Raw genomic sequence first — 8940 nt, 5'->3', positions numbered from 1 at the left:
TGCTGTAGTTTGTTATTACTCTTTGTTGCAGCAATATTTCAGTTCTTTGTTAAATTGTTGAGTAATGCTGAGCACTTACTACGTGCCAGAACTTTACTAGGCATAGCCATGAAGAAAAAAATACAGTTGTGCCCTCTTGGACCGTCAGATAGTGTGATGAGTGCTAAGGTAGGGATTTGCCAGATGTGCTGGCTCTCTCTACCCCTTCAGCTCCGCTCTGCTCTCTGCCCATGAGACTGATGAGTGGACCACAGCAGTGGGGCCTTTGCCTCCTGACTTCTGGGTGGGTTTGGCCAAGGAGTGTCCGGGCAAGAGATGTGAGGACGGTCATGGCATCTTCCCTTGGTTCTCTCCCAGTGGGGCTCCCTCAGCAGTCAAAGGTCACCACTTCCAAACTTCCGTTTCCCACTTTCAAGTTGCCACTCCCTGTTGGCTTCCCTTCTGGCCCAGAGGTGACGTCAGCTCTGCCGCTCCTGGCCTGGAGCTGCTGGAGCTGCTGCACTTCCTCTCTGGCCCCCTACACCCACACCTTCGTACAGCTCTCCTCAAAGGATCGTACTTTAAGAACCATCTGTTTTCTATTGGAACCAAGACCAATAAACCAAAGAGAGATTCCTAGAGAACAAGAATTCCAATGAGGAGTTTACCTCTTTGACACATCCTTGTCGCCAAACATTATTAGAAAGGATCTTACGACCTTGTCAAGCATGTTCTACAAGTTTTGATAACCAAAGTCCTGCTCTAGTGGATATCTATGCAGATAGCTATACAAAGAAATGAATTTGTCTTCTTTGGCAACCTCTTAAACCAATGTCGGCAGCATTTGTTTGTGAGGTTTTTAGTAGGTCCAAATGCATTTACTCCACTTTTCCAACCTAGTCCAGAGACCCTTTGAAACTTAAAGAAGTCACATGGCTTTTCTATCCAGATAGAATTTTCAGTCTGTGAGAGGACATCTTTTCCTAGGTTTGTCCTCTGAGGATTGCCCCAAAGGCCTGTGATCTCTGTTCTCAGCATGGCGTTAGAAAGGAGGTAGGGCAGGCTGTTTGTCTGGAGTCAGAGCATCATGCTTTGGTCTTGGTTCATTTTAAGCGAACACCTGGATCACGTCAACCTTTTTGTGCCCCGGCGCCTTTGTCATGATAATGTTTTTAAGTGCAGAAAACATGAAGCATGGGATTACAAAGGAAACCAATTATATTGAAGTGTGAGTTATCAAAATTTGTAAATGTGCGCCAGAGTAATGTATGTGTTCATTTAGTGACCAGACCCAGCGGGGAGTTGAGTGACTGCTGTGACACTGAAGTAGCATAAACCATATATTGACATTTCTGCAACAGCTGTAATGTGATATGAAAATACCTGATTTCTCCTATTGGCAAAGTCACAGTTACTGCCTAACACAATTCTGGATTGCTGTCTGCATTTATAATCAAAGGAATACTCAATTTCAGCTACAGTCTGTGGAAAATAAAGTAATTTTTTTCTACCTAAGTTCATATATCCTCTGAATTCTATCCTTAAATCCCTTACAGATCTTAACTCTAGGTTAAGAACCTCTGACCTAGCTAATCAGATCCACTAATATTTCAGATAGGACTATAACATCATATTCAAAGGCCAATGATATTCAATTTAGCATAATTTAGTATTCCATATTGTTCACATCTCACGTTGACTCCACTAACATATTTAATAAGTTATATGTGTTGTGTAAGGTTTGATTTAAAATAGATCATACCAGGGCCAGCCCTGTGACTGAGTGGTTAAGTTTGCACACTCCACTTCGGTGGCCCAGGGTTTCACAGGTTCGGATCCTGGGCACGGACATGGCACCGCTCATCAGGCCACGTTGGGGCGGCATCCCACATGCCACAACTGGAAGGACTCACAACTAAAATATACAACTATGTATTGGGGAGATTTAGGGAGAAAAACCAAAATAAAAATAATAAAATAGATCATATCTTACTCCTAAACAAAAACTCAGGATTTTTTAAGGAATTTCTTTTTTTTTTAATTTCATATTTTTTTATTGAGTTATTGATAGGTTACAATCTTGTGAAATTTCAATTGTACATTAATGTTTGTCAGTCATGTTGTAGGTGCACCACTTCACCCTTTGTGCCCACCCCCCACCCCACCTTTCCCCTGGTAGCCACTAAACTGTTCTTGGTCCATAGTTTTAAATTCCTCATATGAGTGGAGTCATACACAGATTATCCTTCTCTAGCTGGCTTATTTCACTTAACATAATTCTCTCAAGGTCCATCCATGTTATTGCAAATGGAATGATTTTGTTCTGTTTTGCAGCTGAATAGTATTCCATTGTATATATGTACCACATCTTCTGTATCCATTCGTCTGTTGATGGGCACTTAGGTTGCTTCCACGTCTTGGCTATTGTAAACAGTGCTGCAATAAACATTGGGGTGCACAGGAGTTTTGGGATTGCTGACTTCAGGCTCTTTGGATAAACACCCAGTAGTGGGATGGCTGGATCGTATGGTAGTTCTATTTTTAGTTTTTTGAGGAATCTCCATACTGTTTTCCATAGTAGCTGCACCAGTTTGCATTCCCACCAGCAGTGTATGAGGGTTCCTTTTTCTCCACAACCTCTCCAACATTTGTTGCTATTAGTTTTAGATATTTTTGTCATTCTAACGGGTGTAAGGTGATATCTTAGTGTAGTTTTGATTTGCATTTCCCTGATGATCAGCGATGATGAGCATCTTTTGATGTGCCTATTGGCCATCAGTATATCTTCTTTGGAGAAATGTCTGTTCATGTCTCCAGCCCATTTTTTGATTGGGTGGGTTGTTTGATGTTTTGTGGTTGAGTTGCGAGAGTTCTTTATATATTAAGGATCTTAAGCCTTTGTCAGATATATGACTTGCAAATATTTTTTCCCATTTAGTGGGTTGTTTTTTTGTTTCAATCCTGTTTTCATTTGTCTTGAAGAAGCTCTTTAATCTGATGAAATCCCATTTGTTTATTCTTTCTATTGTTTCCCTTCTCTGAGAAGGCATGGTGTCCGAAAAGATCCTTTTAATACTGATGTCAAAGAGTGTACTGCCTACGTTTTCTTCCAGAAGCCTTATGGTTTCAGGTCTCACCTTTAGGTCTTTAATCCATTTTGAGTTTATTTTGGTGAATGGTGAAAAAGAATGGTCAATTTTCATTCTTTTACATGTGGCTTTCCAGTTTTCCCAGCACCATTTGTTGAAAAGACTTTCTTTTCTCCATTGTATGCCCTCAGCTCCTTTGTCAAAGATAAGCTGTCCATAGATGTGTGGTTTTATTTCTGGGCTTTCAATTCTGTTCCATTGATCTGTGCACCTGTTTTTGTACCAGTACCATGCTGTTTTGATTACTGTAGCTTTGTAGTATGTTTTGAAGTCAGGGATTGTGATGCCTCCCGTTTTGTTCTTTTTTCTCAGGATTGCTTTAGAAATTCGGGGTCTTTTGTTGCCCCATATGAATTTTAGGATTCTTTGTTCTAATTCTGTAAAGAATGTCATTGGGATTCTGATTGGGATGGCGTTGAATCTGTAGATTGCTTTAGGTAGAACGGACATTTTAACTATGTTTATTCTTCCAATGCATGTACATGGAATGTCTTTCCATCTCCTTATGTTATCATCCAATTCTCTCAGAAAGGCCTTGTAATTTTCATTATATAGGTCCTTCACTTCCTTAGTTAAATTTACCCCAAGGTATTTTATTCTTTTTGTTGCGATTGTGAATGGTATTGTATTCTTGAGTTCTTTTTCTGTTGGTTCATTACTGGAGTATAGAAATGCTACTGATTTATGCAAATTGATTTTATACCCTGCAACTTTGCTGTAGTTGTTGATTACTTCTAAGAGTTTTCCAATCGATTCTTTGGGGTTTTCTATATATAAGATCATGTCGTCTGCAAACAGCGAGAGTTTCACTTCTTCCCTCCCTATTTGGATTCCTTTTATTCCTTTTTCTTGCCTGATTGCTCTGGCCAGGACCTCCAGTACTATGTTAAATAAGAGTGGTGATAGAGGGCATCCTTGTCTCGTTCCTGTTTTCAGGGGGATGGGGTTCAGTTTTTGCCCATTGAGTATGATGTTGGGTATGGGTTTGTCGTATATGGCCTTTATTATGTTGAGGTAGTTTCCTTCTATGCCCATTTTGTTCAGAGTTTTTAATCATAAATGGCTGTTGGATCGTGTCAAATGCCTTCTCTGCATCTATTGAGATGATCATGTGGTTTTTATTCCTCAGTTTGTTGATGTGGTGTATCACGTTGATTGATTTGCGGATGTTGAACCATCCCTGTGTCCCTGGTATGAATCCCACCTGATCCTGATGTATGATTCTTTTGATGAATTGCTGAATTCTGGTTGCCAAAATTTTGTTTAGAATTTTTGCATCTACGTTCATCAGTGATATTGGCCTGTAGTTCTCTTTTTTTTCCTGGTGTCCTTGTCAGGTTTTGGTATCAGCGTGATGTTGGCCTCATAGAATGTGTTAGGAAGTGTTCCATCTTCCCTAATTTTTTGGAATAGCTTGAAAAGGATAGGTATTAAATCCTCTCTGAAAGTTTGGTAGAATTCCCCAGGAAAGCCATCTGGTCCTGGGGTTTTATTCTTTGGGATGTTTTTGATTGCTGTTTCAATCTCTTTCCTTGTGATTGGTCTGTTCAAATTGTCTGCCTCTTCTTGAGTGAGCTTTGGAAGATTGTAGGAGTCCAAGAATTTATCCATTTCCTCTAGGTTATCCATTCTGTTGGCATATAGTTTTTTGTAGTATTCTCTTATAATCTGTTGTATTTCTGCAGAGTCTGTTGTTATTTCTCCTCTTTCATTTCTGATTTTGTTTATTTGAGCTTTCTCCCTTTTTTTCTTTGTAAGTCTGGCTAGTGGTTTGTCAATTTTATTTATCTTCTCAAAAAACCAACTCTTTGTCTCATTGATCCTTTCTACTGCCTTTTTTGTTTCAATAGTATTTATTTCTGCTCTGATTTTTATTATTTCTCTCCTTCTGCTGACTTTGGGCTTCATTTGTTCTTTTTTCTCTAGTTCAGTTAGGTGTGCTTTAAGGTTGCTTATTTGGGATTTTTCTTGTTTGTTAAGATGTGCCTGTATTGCAATGAATTTTCCTCTTAATACAGCTTTTGCTGTATCCCATATGAGTTGGTATGGCATGCTATCATTTTCATTTGTTTCCAGGTACTTTTTGATTTCTTCTTTAATTTCTTCAATGATCCATTGCTTGTTCAGTAGTGTGTTGTTTAGTCTCCACATCTTTGTGCCTTTCTCAGCTTTTTTCTTGTAATTAATTTCTAGCCTTATAGCACTATGATCTGAGAAGATGCTTGTTATTATTTCAATTTTTTTAAATTTGTAGAGGCTTGCCTTGTTTCCCAACATATGGTCTATCCTAGAGAATGTTCCATGTGCACTTGAGAAGAATGTGTATTCAGCTCCTTCAGGGTGGAGTGATCTATATATGTCTATTAAGTCCAATTGTTTTAGTTTTTCATTCAGCTCCACTATTTCCCTGTTGATTTTCTGTCTTGATGATCTGTCCATTGATGTGAGTGGGGTGTTGAGGTCCCCTACTGTTATTGTGTTGTTTTTAACATCTTCCTTTAGGTCTGTTAATAGTTGCTTTATGAATCTTGGTGCTCCTGTGTTGGGTGCATAGATATTTATAAGCGTTATTTCTTCTTGATGAAGTGTCCCTTTGATCATTATATATTGTCCCTGTGTGTCTCTCTTTACCTGTCTTATTTTGAAATCCACTTGGTCTGATATGAGAATTGCAACACCTGCCTTTTTTTCCTTGCTATTTGCTTGAAGTATTGTCCTCCACCCCTTCACGCTGAGTCTGTGTTTGTCCTTGGGGCTGAGGTGTGTTTCCTGGAGGCAACAAATTGTTGGATCTTGTTCTTTAATCCATTTTGCCACTCTGTGTCTTTTTATTGGAGAGTTCAATCCGTTCACATTGAGAGTGATTATTGATGCATGTGGACTTAATGCTGTCAATCTGTTGCTCATTATCTTGTTTTCCTGTGTTTCTTTTCCTGTGTGCTTTAGACTACCCATTTAATACTGCAATTTCTTATGCTGGGTTTCTTAGATTTTTCCTTATCTATGATTTGTGACTCTGTTCTGTACTTTATTTTAGTGTCTACCTTGAAGTTTGTATTTAGAATCTCGTGTATAATATAGTCTATTCTCTGGTGGTCTCTTACTTACTTGACCAATACTGATTTAGACCCTTTGCTCTTCCCCTCCTAAATAATTATTTTCATTTTTTATTCCAACTCGTCTTATTAATTTGTAGTTAGAGTGTTAAGATCATCCTTGTTTTGGTAGTTTCCTTATTTTTACCCTAATGCTATAGTTGAATATTTGCTATCCTGTTCTGGTTCTATCCATCGGTCTCCCTAGTCTGTGGATTGTGTCCCCTTTCTCCCTTTTTTCTTTTTTCAAGTATGAGAGCCTTCTTGAGGATTTCTTGTAATGGAGGGCTTTTAGTTACAAATTCCCTTAACTTTTGTTTGTCTGGAAAAGATTTAATTTCTCCCTCATATCTGAAGGAAATTCTTGCTGGATAGAGTATTCTTGGCTGAAGGTTTTAATCCTTTAAAGCTTTGAATATATCACTCCATTCTCTCCTAGCTTGTAGGGTTTCTGTAGAGAAATCCGCTGACAGTCTGATAGGGGCTCCTTTATAGGTTATTCTCTTTTTTTTTTCTTACTTCCCTGAGTATTCTTTCCTTATCATTCCTATTTGCCAACTTTACTATTATGTGCCTTGAGGTGGGTCTTTTTACATTGACAAATCTAGGAGATCTAAAACCCTCCCCTACACACATTTCTCTGTTGATCCCTAGATTTGGGAAGTTCTCTTCAATAATTTCGTTAAGCACACTTTCTGCTCCATTTTCCTTTTCCATATTCTCCGGAATTCCTATGATCCTTATGTTCTTACTCCTTATTGAATCCATTATCTCTCGGAGATATTCCTCATTTTTTTAAATTCTTAGTTCTCTTTCTTCCTCTGTCTGGCGCCATTCAGCCTGTCTGTCCTCGATTATGCTAATTTCCTCCTCTATGTTGTCTACACGGGCATTCAGGGAATCCGTATTCTGTTTTATCTGGTCCATTGTGTTTTTCATCTCAAGTAATTCTGTTTGATTCTTCTTTATGATTTCAATCTCTTTTGTGAAGTAACTCCAGAACTCGGCTTGTTTCTCTATCTTTCTCTCTACCTCATTGAGTTTTTTGATTATAGCTGCTCCGAATTCATTATCACTTAGTTTACCTAATTCCAAGTCCTCAGGACTTAATTCTGTGTTTTTATTGTTTTCCTTCTGGTCTGGGACTTTTATAAATTGCTGGATGGTAGAGGAGCGGTTTTTTTCTCATGGTGGTAGAATTCAGTTGCAGTTACAGCCTGTCGCCACTAGATGGTGGTCGAGAGCGGCGTGTTAGCTCTCCGCCTTGGGGCAAGATGGCTGCGCCCACTGGCTTTGCTGGGGCGGAGGGGCTGTTACTCACACACACCGGTCTGGGTTCAGATCAGTTCTGTTCTCTGGTCTCCCAAGGCCCTTGATTTATAGGGTCCCCACGGAGGGAAGCTTTCCCCCCATCAGCGGGTCTCCACTGAATCAGCGGCAGGAGTCCTGGATGATCGACCGGTCGCGCGGCCCCTCCCCCACTCCTTCCCGACCCACGCCGCAGCGATCGCAGACTCTAGGGGAGGGAGCACTGTTCTCTCTACCGTTCCAGTGCCTCCGAAGGTGTAAAGCTAGGTTTATGATCTCCGCCTTCTTGGTATTGTAGGTCTCTAACGAGCTGGCATTATGTTTATCCTCTGAAATTCTGTTCTTCCAATCTTTTGTTGTATTTTGGAGGGGAGAGAATCCCGGGCCAGCTCACCCCGCCATTTTGCTCCACCCTCTAGGAATTTCTTAAATGGAGGAAGCAGGGCAAGATATTGTTCACACTGAGGTTATCTTTTAGTCATTCAACAAACATTTGTGGGGCAAGTATTATATGCCATGTGTTGTGCACTGAACTCAGAGCTAGTTTAGTGAGAGACAAGTACTTCTGCAAACAGTTGCACAGAGTGCAGTGTGATGTATCTGTGGCGTGCCTATGGGATCACATAAATGAATAACCAGCCCAGATAGGGAGCATTGGGAGAGACATCCCATAGAAGTAACATGAACTAGATCTTGAAGGGTGAGTTGGCTCAGTAAAGAAGAGAAGAAGGTTATTTTGGGCCAATGCAGCGAGACATGCAAAATAAGAGCCAACAGAGTGAGTCTGGCGTGTTCCTGGATCTGAAAATAGTTCAGGTGCAGCTGGAAAAGAGATGAGTCTGGAGAATTGTGGAATGTGGCCGATGATTGGACAGCCCATAGAACTGGCCAGCACTGCCATCATCATCCTGGTGCGCTGCTTCACTTGTGGCACGATCATCTGCAACAAGTGGGAGGCCTGCCTGGGGCTGCTGCAGGCTCAGTACATCAAGGGGGCTGCCCTGGACGCGCTGGGCCCAAAGTGCATCTGCAGCCATTGCATGCTGCTGGCCCGTGTGCACTTGACTGAATGGCTGCTCAATTATGCGCCCCTGGAGAAGTGACTGCTGGACCCGTGCTGACCACGGGCAGTCAGTGTCTTCCCCAGAGTTCTTTCCATTGAGGTAGCAGAGCTGGGAGCAATGCCAGGCCACTGCCGTGTGGGCATGTGTCCTCCCTGTCTGGAAGGAACCATGCAGTAAAGGTCTTTGCAGAACCACAAAAAAAAAAAAAAAAAAGAGGGAGGAAGAGAGATGAGTCTAGAGAGGGTTATAGGCAGCAGGTATGGTTTGCCTAGAATCCCTTCCTTCGGGGAACACCTCTTCCCCTTCCGTAGTCTTCCTCGTTCCATTCTGGGGTGACTAGCCCCA

At 41.0% G+C, this 8940-nt stretch overlaps 1 pseudogene; it reads left to right on the top strand.

The window, feature by feature from the left end:
• The first annotated feature begins 8394 nt into the window (after positions 1 to 8394).
• LOC106834686 (DNA-directed RNA polymerases I, II, and III subunit RPABC5 pseudogene) lies at positions 8395 to 8634 on the top strand (annotated as a pseudogene).
• Positions 8635 to 8940: the final 306 nt, after the last annotated feature.

Source organism: Equus asinus, chromosome 5 (assembly GCF_041296235.1).
Source record: "Equus asinus isolate D_3611 breed Donkey chromosome 5, EquAss-T2T_v2, whole genome shotgun sequence".
NCBI lineage: Eukaryota > Metazoa > Chordata > Mammalia > Perissodactyla > Equidae > Equus > Equus asinus.
The sequence above is the reverse complement of the archived record's forward strand: the minus strand, read 5'-3'. Positions and strand labels throughout refer to the sequence as shown.